This window comes from Ursus americanus, chromosome 10, assembly GCF_024610735.1.
Source record: "Ursus americanus isolate L20-20 chromosome 10, mUrsAme1.1.p, whole genome shotgun sequence".
NCBI lineage: Eukaryota > Metazoa > Chordata > Mammalia > Carnivora > Ursidae > Ursus > Ursus americanus.
The window spans coordinates 42,074,406-42,090,026 of record NC_142136.1 but is presented as its reverse complement, the minus strand read 5'-3'; the positions used below and the strand labels follow the sequence as shown (position 1 = coordinate 42,090,026).

General features: G+C 36.0%; 1 long non-coding RNA gene across 2 annotated transcripts in view; it reads left to right on the top strand.

Annotated features, from left to right (window-relative positions):
• The window catches only part of LOC123801085 (uncharacterized), a 424,009-nt gene that overhangs the window by 112,004 nt on the left and 296,384 nt on the right, over nucleotides 1-15,621 (top strand). For both annotated transcript variants that reach the window (XR_015725929.1, XR_015725930.1), the window contains exon 3: nucleotides 8,797-8,862. This is a non-coding gene — a long non-coding RNA (uncharacterized LOC123801085). The remainder of the gene's footprint in view (nucleotides 1-8,796; nucleotides 8,863-15,621) is intronic.

Below are 15,621 nucleotides of genomic sequence, written 5' to 3'. Positions count from 1 at the left end.
TCTTTTCTAAAACCCATTAGAGACCTCCTGATGAATTGATAAATGTTGACATGGTAGTAAAACCACTAACTTTATCTCTCTGTAATGATATTATCTTCTTCAGTTTTACTGATAAAGTTGTTGTATATCTATTTTAAAATCACCAGAGGAAATTGCTCATCAAAGGGGGCATGTAAGTACTTAGAACAGGTCCTTATAATAGACGTAGTCTCCTGCATTTGAGATGCCAGTTGTTTTTGGTGATTGTGTTTTCCATGGTTACTTTGGAAATGCCCTTAGGTATCAGTGAGAGCTACACACCATAGATCTCAGTTACAGGTAGAAAATCTGACAGCAGTGGCAGCAGCCTGCGATGAGGAACAAAAGCTGAGTACAAGATGATGCTCTTTTCACAGTTGGTCCTTGCAATGTCAATAAACATCATGGCATTAGATTTAAAACTTAAAATAGTTATGGCATATCACATGTACATTGCAATATTCAGTTCCTTTTAAATTATTTTCTCTCTCTGGCATATGATTTTCCCTCATATCTCCAAAACGTCTTAACACACCAAAATAAATATAAATCCACATTTGTTTTTTTCATATTATATATTAAATGCTTATAATTAATTAATTAATTTATTATTTTTTTAATATTTAAAGATTTTATTTATTGGCCAGAGAGAGACACAGCGAGAGAGGGAACACAAGCAGGGGCAGAGGAAGAGGGAGAAGCAGGCTTCTTGCTGAGCAGGGAGCCCAGTGAGGGGCTCGATTCCAGGACCCTGGGATCATGACCTGAGCCAAAGGCAGACGCTTAATGAATGAGCCATCCAGAGGCCCCTAAATGCTTATAATTTAATACTTCTTTTGGAAGATATACCTAAATGAAGAAGACCCTTACCAAAATGATCATATAAAAGCAAAGTATGATATTGGTATAGGAGCGTCCACTGATAATCAAAATAGTCTATTTTGGTTTGAACTAGAACTTTCCCATTAAGTAGGTTTTCTCACTATTTTGCTGGCCCATCTATAATCCAGCCTAATATTTTTGATATATAATATCACTGATTATATATATTTTTTTAAGTTGAAAGTATTGTTATGAGCTAAAGTGTGTCTCTGAAGAAATTCATATGTTGAAGTCCTAATCCCTAGTACCTTAGAATATGACTGTATTTGGAAATGGATCCTCAAAGAAGTAATTAAGTTAAAATGAGGTCATTAGGGTGGGTCCTAATTAAATATGACCGGTGACCTTATAAAAGAGAACATTTGGACAAAAAGCACCTACAAAATGAAGACAATATGAAGACAAATGGAGAAGACCACTATCTATAAGCTAAGGAGAAAGGTCTGCAGTAGATCCTTCCCTCAAGACCCTTAGGATAAAACAACCCCGCTGACACCTTGATCTTGGGCTCCTAGCCTCCAACACTGTGAGGAAATAAATTTCTATTGCTTTATCTACTCAAATAGTCCTCAACTTTGTTACAGCAGCCCCAGCCAGCTACTACAAGTACCAACTGCAGTGACAGATACTGCATAGACCTTTGCAAGATATGTATTAAAAAGATATTGGGATTACAAATCAAAACACTAGTCTGAATCTGTGAATTCAATCCCCCCCGGAAAAATTAAAATAATAAAAAATGCAAAATATAAAAATATCCTATATCCATTCTAGAAAATAGTAAAGGTCACCACAGATATTCTAGCAATATTAAGAAAATTCTCTGATGCATAATTCAAGAGAGATCAATCTACTAGAAAGGCCAACCAACCCACAATTTTTGACTAATGGAAATGTCTGGCTGGATGAGAACTGAAATGAATGCTCAGGAGAATGAAACTAAAATCTAAGCAGAAATCCCTGGGGTTTGGTGTAAATGCAAGTCATGAGTCAGTGATGAAGCTGGGATATGGAGATACATTTCTTTTAAGTTGCCCTCTAACAGATTTAATGAAGATAATTTACATATCTTAATTTTTCCCTCTTTTTGGGGTAATATTCTACAATTTTTAGTAAATGTAAAGAGTCAAACAACCATCATGCAATCAAAATTTAGAACATTTCCATTACTCCTAAAAGATCGCTCACAGTGTATTAAGTTTGACCTCACAGACAACTTTGGAAGGTGCAAAGGGTCTTTGAATGCAGAGGGTTGAATTTGATCTTTGTTCTCATGGATTGCTAGGTCATCTCACCTATTTTACAGTTTTCACTTAATTAGAAACACTGCCATTATCTACTTTTAATAAAGAGAGACAATATTGAATATTTTTTAATTTAGTTTTTCTTTCCCATCCATGATTTCTGTTTTGTGTAAGGGAGCTGGTGTGGTTGTAAGTTACACGTCCTTGCCTTCACATATGACGCACATGCCACAGTTCAGTCATAATACCCCATTCCCCTGGATGGAGTCATTGTCCAAGAATGGGCCTTTGCCAAAATAAAGAGGGGACTGGTGTGCCTATCTACCAGCACATCTTAGGTACCTAAGAAAAAGCCTTCTTAAGAATGAAGTTAACATCTAGGAAAGCAAAGCAGACTGCCTGAAAAGATACAGAATTGCTTGCCTGAAGCAAGTCAATTTCTTAAAATTCCTAGCAATCATATACGCTTTAGGAAAGAAAACATTTTTTTTTTTCTAAAGAGAATATGGGGCCCGGTTGTCCTAGATAAAATGAAATTCCTTGATGATTGTATTATTTTATTTTTATTATGGTCTTTATAATATAACCCACAAAATAGTAATATTTCTGTTTGATAGATGGGCTTAATTTTGTAGTTTTTTAGTCAAAATTATTAATTTGCTTGTAGCTCATGTACAAGAAACAAGAAAAAGCTAACTTGGCTGGCACTTCTCCATTTAGTTTTTATTCTAAGGTCCAGGTGTCACTAAACATGATTTCTGTTCTTGGGTATGTGGTATGCAGTAAATGTTATTGATTTCTGAATGACATAAAATCCTCCAGTTACGGGGAAGAAAGAAGTATATGATAAAGGAGAGAGATGGAGGTGAAGTGAGGCTTTATGCAAAGTAGAAGATTAAAAACAGACTTTCAGGGGCACCTGCGTGGTTCTGTTGGTTGAGCATCTGACTCTTGGCTCAGGTTTTGGCTCAGGTTATGGTCTCAGGGTTGTGGGATAGAGCTCTGCACCCTGCACTGGCTCGGGGCTCGGCAGGGAGTCTGCTTGAGAGTTTCTCTCTCTCCCTCTCCCTTCTTCTCCCCCCTCCCCCCTCTTGTGCTCTCTCTCTCACTCTCAAATAAATACATAAAATAAAATCTTTGTAAAAAAAAAACAGACTTTTTGGCGATCAGCTGTGGGAGCACTCTCTATATAGGTAAGTTTTTAAGTTCAGTGCATGCTGGGATATGTCCCTCACTGTGAGTCCTCCAAAAATTAAAAAAAAATTCAGAATTACTGTGTTGTAGTATATTGACTTATATGAAGTACTCAAATTTTATAGAATACTTTTTAAGTCAAGGTTTATATGAGTTGACACAGAGTCAAGGCAACATCAAGGGCAATAACTGATGTAGATGTTACAGAAAAACCACAAAGAAGAAACTGCATTAAAAAAAAAAACTATACACTAAACATAATGTTTTAAATTTAAAAACATTAAAAATGAAGTTATAAGAGAAATTAAAATAGAGGTAGTAAATAGGACAGGCATATGGCTAATATATTTACTCTATAAATATTTTATATTCCCATTGGTAAATTTATATGGTAAGATATCTTGAGATATTATTCTTTGTGATTTTTCTCTTCTGTACTTTTTTATATTTTATCTTTCAATAAGAATCAAAGTCATGCGGGCGCCTGGGTGGCTCAGTCGTTTAAGCGGCTGCTCTAGGCTCAGGTCACGATCCCGGAGTCCTGGGGTTGAGTCCCACAGTGGGCTTCATGCTCAGTGGGGAGTCCGCTTCTCCCTCTCCCTCTGCTGCTCCTCCTGCTCGTGCTCTCTCTCTCCCCCAAATAAATAAATAAAATCTTAAAAAAAAAAAATCAAAGTCATTCAGATTACCCAAGTTTAACTAGGATAACTTGTAGCAGAAATTCAAAGGGGGGAAATCTGTCTATTTGGTATTTGACAAATGCTATTCTAGTATTTGGCTCCCAAAGCAAATTTTTGGTGCTCCTCAGGGTAAATATACTTCTAAAATTCTAAGTTTTTTGATATGCAAGTGCTGGGTTTTCTTGAGTCAGGCTAACAATGGGAGTGGGAGAAGATTCTTGAAAGTTTAACAATAAGGTCTTGAAAGAGGTAGTGGGTAGAACTAGTACAATGACAAAGGATTGGAAGAACATGAGAAAGATCCAGACTACTTTTTTGAGAAAAACTAAATGAGAGTCCGTGGGATGGGGGCGGAAGAAAGAGTGAGAATGTTTTTTGAGCATATACAGTTAGATCAGAATAAAGAATAGCTTATGGACAAAATAAAACTATATACCACACAGGGATGTAAGGATGAAATGAGATATTCAAGCATACAGCAGCGCCCACTCCTCAGTGAGTGCTCAGATATATATTAGTAGACATAACCTTATACATTAACTTACCTATGTATGTTCATTATGTGAAACCCGTTTTAAAATATTGTAAAGCATCTGAGTAAAGCTGTTGCTGCAGATCTTTCTGGACTACTGCTAGAGACTTTTCATGTTTTGTGTTCTATATTTTTGTGGTGATTAATGAACAAACTATGACTTTTCAGTCAGAAGGAAATGTAAATAAAACGCTCACACAATCAAAACTTATTCAGTAGGAAACTGAGCAACCAATCTGAGCAGAAAATTCAAAAACAAAGGTCGCACCCGGATGTTACACACCTACAGGTAGGAAAAGCCCATTAAAGTAACACAAGAGAACTCAGAACAGTGAGTGGCCTACGGCAGGTGCTCAGTAGTGAATTGTAAATGAATAACGAATGAAACACGAATCCACAACTTAGTACAGTTTTGTCTATAAGACTGTCAGTAATTCTGATGGCATTATGTGTTCATTTTCATTTGGAAGCTAAATTGCAATACATATTATGCATTTTAATACATTCATATTCTTCTTCCAGTAATTTCATTTCTGCTAATTTATTTGGAAGATATAATATTAAAGAAAAATTATACCGTTTCACAAACTTTCATTTATTTTTACTGTGATTTCTGCAATAAAATGGGCAAATTAAACTATTGAAAAGAATTAAATAGGAATTTATAAAAATTGCAGTATAAACAAAAAGTCCTCAGTAATATCCCAATTGCATTTCTTTATTACATTCAACTGCTTAAATGCAATAAGATGAATTAAAAGAAAAAGCTGGAATTATTTTGTTTATCAATTTTTCATGAGCACAGATATTATCAAAATAGACTGAAGAAGGAGACAGTCCTTGCTCTCAGGTCCACGGAAGCGGAAGTCACAGAGTGGGTCGGTCTGCCCAGAGGAAAATGGAAATCTTTGGCAATGTGCTGATATTTCAAAATAGCTCTATCATTGGCCTTATGTACCTAAGTAGACAGTAGCCTGTTTTGCATGGTCTGGGAATGATGTTTAGTAAAACTGAATCAAAGATAAAATTGTCAAGCAAAGAAGAATATTTGGGCTTTAAGTAAGGCATTCTAAAGTATTTTCAGAAAAATTAGAGAATTGGAATATTGAGCAGTTTGGTTTTCTTCAGTTTCTCTGTTTCTCAGATGTTGCTTTGTTTTTTGTTCTTTGTAAGATACTGGATAAAAGAATATAAAATTCATAAACAGAACTTAGTTTTTAAAAATGCCATTTTTCTGTTAAATAAAAATGGCAAAGCTGATCATGGAACACAAAATATTTTTAACATTATAGCAGTGGGACAACTGGTTGGCTATTTGGCAAAATATAAATTGAAATTTACATGTGGAAATTTACATGTGGAAAATATAAATTGAAATTTGCCTCATCAAGTCTGTTCCAGTATATATATATTTGTAACATAATATATATATGATGTATTGTATATATATGTCATTATATATTATTCATTATGTATTATATATACTGAAAGATGCTAATAATCATATTACTAATAAATAAATACTAACCATCTGTGAATAAGTGCCGTTAATAGTTAAACTAATTTCCTTCCTTTTTCTGAGTCTCTAAGTGTGTTTTTGAATTTGAGATTTCATGATTTTGGCAATATGCAAGGAATACGTCCATGATGTTTTAAAAATCAGAAAAAAGTCAACAATTAAAAAAGGTGTTCCAGGGGCGCCTGGGTGGCACAACGGTTAAGCGTCTGCCTTCGGCTCAGGGCGTGATCCCGGCGTTCTAGGATCGAGCCCCACATCAGGCTCCTCCGCTATGAGCCTGCTTCTTCCTCTCCCACTCCCCCTGCTTGTGTTCCCTCTCTCGCTGGCTGTCTCTATCTCTGTCGAATAAATAAATAAAATCTTTAAAAAAAAAAAAAAGGTGTTCAGAATGTTTGTTTAATCATTTTAAACTATTTTATTTCCTTTGAATAATTTTGTTTTGTTATTAATCAAAATGTATAATTCCTTGTCAGAGTCAAAAATCACCTGATGTGTTATCTTCAGTAGGTTTGTTAACACTCTGGTGTGTGTACCAAATTTTTAAATTCCATGTTACATGTACATTGCATTTCTCTTGTTCACCAGGATAAGAAACTATATTTATGGTAGTAGTTACATAGCACCTCTTAGGTAATTGTCAGAAATAAATGCTCTAAAGAACTTTTCCTGTGCTTAAGTTATTTTAAAGCCTCAGCAAATGCTAAGCACTTAGTGTGGCCTATGGGATTAACTGAGCTAGCATATGTAAAGCACCATGCATAATGCACAGCCCAGGATGAGTGAAGGAGGAGTTCTATTATTATTATTAAGAAGGATTTAAAAATCACCACTATAACAATGTGATGCTAGGTTGTGTTTTAATCTGCATTTACTGAAAGGGCAGAAAACATGTAAATTTCATTTTTCAGACTCAAGAATGTTAGGCATACTTTTTATTCTTTAGAGGGAAATAGTGTAATTATGACCTACCTAATCTCATACGCATAATGTCAGAAAAGAGTTTAGGCCCTTCCAGCTAGTGTCATTCGCAGCCAAGATTGGTCTTGGAATTGTCACAGTCACACCTATTTAAATATGTAAACAGAGAGAGTCTTCCTATTGAGCAAAACCTGGAATTTTAGAACTGGAACAAATAAGGGCTTCTTGCTCTAGGCCCAAGTTTTAGTCTGAGGGAAATTAAATAATTTGCCAAAATCAAACAGAACATTTGTGAGATAAGAGGGAGTTCAGTATTTTAGTCGATAATGAAAAAACCTGTAAATTTTAGCCTAAAACTCCTAGAAATATGGTTAACCTTAGAAAAATTTTAGAGATGAGGTGGAGCAACTGGAAGAAATGTCCTTGTCAAAAATATCTGACTTGTGGTAGAGAATTCAAAGGGAGCATATAAAAAAATTGAAAAGGTGTCACTACACTTATCTGGTGAAAACTTTATGGTCTATTTAATTTAAATACAGAGTATAATTCGGTATTCACATAATTGACCCTTATTAAATTCTGCTATACTTAATCTCTCTGTAGGATTTGCAAAACATATATTTTTCATTCTATAGAAGTCACCGAATTTACAATTTACCAAAACATCTAAAAATTAATGAGCCATAATTATTATGTCACTTACTGAGATGCTTAAAAAATGGAGTTAAAGTTGTGCAGAAGACTAACTTAATTGTTTTTCCACATTCAATCATAAGAGTCTATTAAAAGAGCTAACATATATTTATTGCTAACTCTGTGCCAGACAGTAGATTAAGCACATTTGGGCCTTGTATTACTTAGTCACCAACAGTCTTCTAAGTTTGGGTGTTAGGTGTTTGTTTATCTGTAAACTGTCAGGTAAGCAATGCCCCCAGAATCATCTAACTACCACTGGGATGTAGAACTGAGTCTAAGTATTTTTCCAACACCTAACAACTTCATTATACTCTTATTCATTATAGTGTTCATAATTGTTTATGCAATGTCATATATTTTCTGTAATAAAATGAATATAAATTCAGTACTTAAAATTCCAGTGTACTTACAAGATTATATTTCTCTATTCAAAATTAGGAGTTAGAGAAACTGATCATAGATAAAGACATATGAGCTTAAAAGGAGCTAAATTTTAAATTTATAAACGTCCAGGTATAGATCACAGCCGCCATGTTGTTTTTGTTCCCTGAGGTGGGATAGAATTCTACAGTGATGCGGCATAATCAGTTTGGTCATGCACCAGAATCAAATAATACAAAAATAGTCCATTGTTTCTTATATTCTATTTCATTTTACAGAAGACCAATACAAATAAGAGCCTCATAACAGAAAATGAAGAGAGAATGGAAATAATTCCTTCTTTCTTACCTTTCTATTTTTAAATAAAGAATGTATATGATATTAGAGCTTTCAGTAACATCTTTCCTTGAGAAGTTTTCTTATTGCCCATCTATATGTTTTCACACACAGAAAATAGAGAAATACCGTAACAAAATTTAACCAAAAAAAAAAATCATGTTTCTAATCATATATGATTATCTGTGTATCATAGATTCTTTAATGTTGAGGATATAGAAAATAAACTTAAACATTCTGTATGTTCACTTCTTATCTCAAAGTAATGTTGTGGTATCTAAAGTTTATATTCCTGAGCTCACATTAGAAGTCAATATGAGAAAAAATGTTCACAAAACAAATGATTACACATTGAGTTTTTTTTTTTTTTAATTTTTAATTTTATTTCCTAACTAGGAAAGATCCTTTCAAGATACTCGTGAAATTACTCAAGCCAGTCAACATTTGGAGAAACATTGCTAGGTGGGTAAAACTTTTTCTGTGTATTTGTATTGTCCTTATTGGAGACCAATTTGTAAAAGTTTTTACAACGTGAAGAAATAAGCTATAATGTTTCTTTGTTGATACACGTCAAAGTTAATCAACGATTCTACCAGGGAGAGAATTTTTGAATAAGAGTTATTTGAAGATCAGTTTGCCCTATCTCATTGCCTTAGGAAAGTTATGCATTTTGAACAATTCTTTTGAAGTATTAACTTGCACCTAGTCTCCTTTCTGTTCATAGATTATGTCAATTGGCAGAATTCAATAAAAAGAACATGCATTTCCCCTGAATCCTAGAGGTTATGGTAAGAAAAAATAAAGCTGTTTAGCTCATTTTCAACTTTCCAGGTAGAAACCATTTTCAGATATTACTATCTATTATTGGCTTCTTTCAGGGCAACTTTTATCCAAAAGCAAGCAGTACCCAAGGACTACTAAATCATTTTCAGTTAAGTTTAGCAAATGTTTGACATTTTAAAAGATATGCTTTGCTAAACTTAAAGATATGTTTTAACAGCATATTCTAGAACTACTGAGACTATGAGGTATGTGGGATTCTAATGTAAATCATATCTGGCAGCCTCTTTTTTTTAAGAAATAGAAATGTGTTTCTGGGTAAAATATACATGTAAGAAAGCATATTATTTTAAAATGCTCCCATGTAAACTAGATATCTGATCAATGTTACGTTCAATGCTTGATACTAGGCAAATTAACAAAATGCACCCTGTTGCTTTAAAAAAAAAATTGATCTTAAATAAGGTAGCCAGTTTTCATGTCTCAGAGTGAGAGTGATTTGGCAAAATTCTAGTGAACCATAAATGTCGCTGTCTCCTAAACGTGCAGTTGTCTAGGGAATGCGTCTATGTGTTGAATAGTTAGAAAGTTGATCCAATTAGCATCAGATAGAAACTCTACCTTATAAGCAAGCAGTGTGCCGTAGAATTCACATCCATGAGTCTTGCTAGGAGTGAAGTTGTTAAGAATGCAGAGACCAAGTCAGATAGTGGAGATGGAATCAGAGGACTTCAAGTTATGTTCACAGATACCATGGTGCCAAGAAATTTAAAATGGGTAATGCTTTGGCTCATGGCTCAATGTTTTGAAACCTTTTTTTTTTAAACATTTTTATTTGTTTATTTGACAGAAAGAGAGCACAAGCACAAGCAGAGGGAGTGACAGGCAGAGGGAGAGGGAGAAGCAGGCTCCCCGCTGAGCAAGGAGCCCCACATGGGGCTTGATCCCAGGACTCTGGGATCATCACCTGAGCCAAAGGCAGATTCTTAACTGACTGAGCCACCCAGGTGCCCCACTGAAAACTTTTTAAATAGGTGTTTTGTTTTATTTTGTTTTTGCTGTATTTGAGGCAAATGACTTTGTGTCTTGAAAATATTTTATAGTTGTTGTTTTTTTTTTTTTAAATAATGCAAGTCATTGCCTAACATAATACATAGCAAAGTCTTGGATTTGGTACTTTGGAGAACCAAAACATTGGTTTTTCCATGACCCCTAAATTGGTCAAGCCATGAAAATAATCCAGGTCAGTATGATCATGAGACATGATGGATGCAAGGAAGCAGTAGTCCAATGATTTGAAAAATGTGGACCACAATACTCTTATTACCTAGTTAAGATAATCCATGCCCTACACTGGTTTTCATGTGACGTTATAATTAAGTGAAGTTAGAATGAGGTGACAGAAGTCCAGTAGCTATAGACCACATCCCATGGCCTGCTTGGGCAGGGGAGCAATTCATGGTCCTGCCCAAATGCTGAGCATAATGTTCAGTCCCCCCTGTTGAGAGGTGTGACCACACATGCCCAACAGCCTCAGACCATATCCTGTGGCCCACGCAGGGAGGGAGCCAAGCAAACAGCTTTGCCCAACAGTTGAATAGAGCCTCTGGCTCCACGTAAAATATGAACCTAAACAGTGACCCTAAGCAGCCAACAAACCCTCCCCCACAGTGGCAGACCTGGGCATATGGCCCTACCTGATTGCTGACCAGCCTGTGGCATCACCTAGGCAGGGAGCCCAGCCAGGGACCCTGTCCAATTGTGGCGCATAGCCTGTGGCCCCAGCTGATCTGGGAACTTGGACAGCCAGCTAGTCCAATTTGAAGCACAGTCTCCAGCCCCACACAGCTGTAGGGTAAAGCTGGGGGCCAGGCCTGATCCCAGAGCCCTGCCAACAACCACACCCAACAGCATAGCACAGCTATGGCTGACTCAATTGCAAAGCCCAACCTATAGCCTTTCCCAGTTTCAGGGCATAGCCTGAGACCACACTTGATTTTAGAGCAAGACCTGAGACTCTGTCCCACTGTAAAGCCTGATCAGTGGCCCCACTGAACAGAGTCCAGCTAGCAGCACCATCTAGTTGGGGAGCATAACCTGAGACTCCATCCAATCAGGAGCAAGTGCAGACTACTGCCCACAGGCCTGCCCAATGATAGATTCCACGAGTGGCACCATCCTGTCAGGAAATACAACCTGTGACTCTTCTTGACCAGAAGGTATTTCAGAGCCCAGTTACTGGCTCCCCCTGAACGGAACACAGCCAGCAGCCTCTCCCAACTGTGGAGCCCAGCCTGTGGTACCCCCCCCCAACTTTAGAGCACAAGTATTAGTCTTGCCCAACTAGAGATACCAATAGCAAGCTTCACCTGCCCACAGATACTATCAGCTGACCTGTCCTGTACCCCAAGATGAGCTGACCAGTGAAAGTCTTTCCCTGCCAAAGTGAACTTGTAAAGTCTGGAAGAGGAGACTGCTTAACTCAATGCATAGATAGCAATACAAGTACACATGGATTATGAAAAATCAGGTAAAAAATGACACCACCAAAGGAAACTAATAAAACTCTAAAACTGAGTCGAAAGAATTGGAGATCTATGAATTGTCAGCCTAAGAATTTAGATTAATCCTCTTAAAGAAGTTCAGTGAACTACAAAATCACACAGACAACTAAATGAAATTAGGAAAAAAAGATGTATGAACAAAACAAGTTCAACACAAACAGGAAAAAAAAGCTGGAGGTATCACATTTTCTGATTTCAAACTCTACTACAAAGCTAGAGTGATCAAAACATTACAGTACTAACATAACCACTGACACAAAGATCAATGGAACTGAATTGAGAATTGAGAAATAAACCTACACGGAGATGATCAGCTAATATCTGACAAGGGAATCATGCATATTAAATGGGGAAGAGATAGTGTTTTCCATAAATGATATTGCAAAACTGCATGATCATATATGAAGGAATGAAACAACACCTATCTTACACTACTCACAAATATATCTCAAAGTGAATTGAAGTTTAAAGGTTGGACCTGAAACCATAAAACTCCTAAACAAAACATAGGGAAAAAGCTTCTTGACATTGTCTCGTCAGTGATTTTTTTGGAAATGATATAAAGCACAGGCAACAAAAGCAAAAATAAACAACTGGAACCACATCAAAGGAAACCAACGAAATGAAAAACAACCTATATGATGGTAGAAAATATTTGCAAATCATCTATCTGATAAGGGATTATTATCTAAAATATATAAGTAACTCATACAACTTAATAGCACTAAACAAATGTTCCAATTTTAAAAATGGCCAGAGGACCTGGATACACATTGTTCCAAAGATGTATACATGTTGCTAACACGTACATGAAAATGTGCTCAAACATCTCTAATTATCAGGGAAGTATAAATTAGAACCACTATGAGATACTACCCCATATCCATTACAATGGCTATTATCAAAAATAATAAATAACAAGTAGTGGTAAGAATGTGGAGAAAAGGAAAGGCTTTGTCCACTGTTGGTGGGAATGAAGCTGGCACAGTCACTATGGAGAACAATATGGAGGTTCTTCAAAGAATTAAAAATAGAACTATGCTTTGTTCCAGCAATCCCACTTCTAGGTGTATTTGCAAAATGAAATCACTCTCTTAAAGAGATATCTGCACTCCCATGGTCATTGCAGCATTATTTATAGTAGCTAAGACATGAAAACAACCTAAGTATCCATTGTGGATGGATGGATAAAGAAAATATGATGTATGTGTGTATACACTGTATATACACACACACACAATGGAATATTATTCAGCCATAAACAAGGAAATCTTGCCATTTGTGGCAACAAGGATGAAATTTGAGAGCATTAGGCTAAGTGAAGTAAGTCAGATAAAGACAAATACTATATGATGCCACTTATATCTGGATTATTAAAAAACCTGACCTCATTGAAACAAAATTTATTGTTGGTTGCCAGGGATAGGGAGGTAGGGGAAATGGGTGAAGATGGTCAAAGGATACAGACTTCCCATTTAAATTAGATAACTTCTGGGGATCCAATGTAGAGCATTGTGACTGTAGTTAAAGTGTTGTATATTGAAAATTGCAGAGTGTAAATCTTAAAAGTTTTCACCACCACCACCAAAAAAAAAAAAAAAGTTATCTATGTGAGGTGATGGGTGGGTTAATTAACCTCATTGTGGTAAGCATTTTGCAATATATATATTATCAAATCATCATGTTGTACACCTTGAACTTACAGAATGTCATGTGTCAAGTATACCTCAATAATCCTGGAAAACAATGAAAAAAATCAATACAAATGTGACAGAGGAGTTAAAATTATCTGACAAAAATTAAAGCAACTGCTTTAATCAGTTAGCAACTGCTTTAATTTTCAGTAAATTGTTACAATGAGCAACTAGAACACACCTACAACAAAAGAAAAATAGTTTCTACAAAGAAATAGAAGATATAAAGAAAAAATAAATGGAAATTTTAGAACAGAAAATTGCAATTACTAACATAAAAGCAAGTCAATGAGTTCAACAGCTGCATGGAGGAAATACTCTGTGAATGGTAAAATAGAAAAATAGAAATTACACAATCTAAACAACAGAGAAAATAGACTGAAAAAATATATTTATATATAACATGGCTTCAGGGACCTGTGCAAATATAACAAAAGATTTAACACTCATGTAATCAGACTCTTGGAAAGAGAGGAAAAAGACTTTCCCAACAATGCTTGAGCTATCTAATCATTTTTTACATTTGTCCCAAGATATACTTTTATTTACTCACCTCCTTGATGATATAATACTATCTCTGTGGCCTAGATATCACTCTAAGCTCCTCATGTTCCCTTTCTTCTTTCTTTCTTCTTCTCCTCCCCTCCTCTTTTCACCTTCTCTCCCCTCCCCTTTCTTCTCCTCACCTCTCCTGGCTTCTCTCCTCTTCTCTCTTCTCTTTTCCCCACAGGTCCTAACATCCATCCCTTCACTACTCCTCTTTAGGACTCACTCTAAATGACCTTCCCCAGGAAGTCTTTTATTTGGAGTATGAGGAGGCATACAATAAATAAGCAGTCATGAAAATTAGTTTGCTTAAGAAACTATATCTAGGGACACCTGGTGGCTCAGTCGGTTAAGTGTCTAACTCTTGATTTCAGCTCAGGTCACGATCTCAGGGTTGTGAGATTGAGCCCTGTTTCAGGCTCAGCATTGGGCATGGAGCCTGCTTGGGATTCTCTCCCTCTCTGCACCTCCTCCCACTCTCTGAAAAAGAAAAAGAAGAAAAAGAAAAAGAAAAAAACACTATATCTAAAAGACTTTCAAATTGTATCAGTTAGCATCTAGTTTGGCTGAACAAAACAGACAGGCCAAATAATAGCCGTTTATTCTTTCCTCACATAAAAGATGTTTGGATGTAGGCAGACCAGGGACAGTAGAGCAGCTCTGAGTTATCAAAACTCCAGGCTTCTCTTTTTGTTTTACTGTCTAACATGGGTTTCTAGCTTCATGATTACCTCATGATCTAGTATGGCTGTTAGTGATCCAGCCATCTAGTCTGAATCCCAGGCAACTGAAGGAAAGGGGGAAAGGTAAAGGAAAGAGATGTCCCAGAGGACTGTCTTAATTTTCAGAAGTCTCCTCTAAGTCCCACCCCAAAATTTTCCTTCCCCACTAGCTGCAAGTCACCTGGACATACTTAGCTGCTAAGATTAGAATGCAATGATGTAGTCTTTTAGCTGGGGGTGCAGGAGGGAGATAAAAAGAAGAATCCATTTGGATAGGCAGTAGCCAGTGTTTGCCCCAGGCAGTTTCAAAAATGTTTTAGAACACAAAACATTGATAAAATAATTATGTCCCAAGTTAAGAGCATATTTAAGTATGTATTATTATGTTTAAATGGATTAGTTTTGAGACATCAGTATTAACTCATGCTTAATATAGGTACAGATGGTTATATTTAGAAATATTTATCAATATGTGTATATACATGGTAATATACATATGTATATCTTTTTTTCATTTGAGAGGGGCTAAAAGCAATGATAATCCAGTAGTAATGAACTTACCTAGTGCTTTGTGATTTCCAGTTAAATGTCTACCTTTGACTGTGATCAACAATTATCTAACCTTGTAAATATGGATTACACAAGGTTATTGAGTAATTTTAATTACCATGCAATAAAAAAAATTATAGTGAAGTGACTATGGAATCAAAACAAAGATGGCTTCAGTGATCAAGTTATCATAGGGCAATGAAGCCATCTGTCAGATATAACTAATAGGTCATCAGTTAGTCTGGGTGGCCTCTCTTTAGGACAGAGCTGAAAACACTGGTAAGTTATAATTTATTTGCCTCGCACACTTCTTTTTTTCCCCAGATTTCGACTGTTCCCCTCAGAAAACATAATATTCCTTCAGAG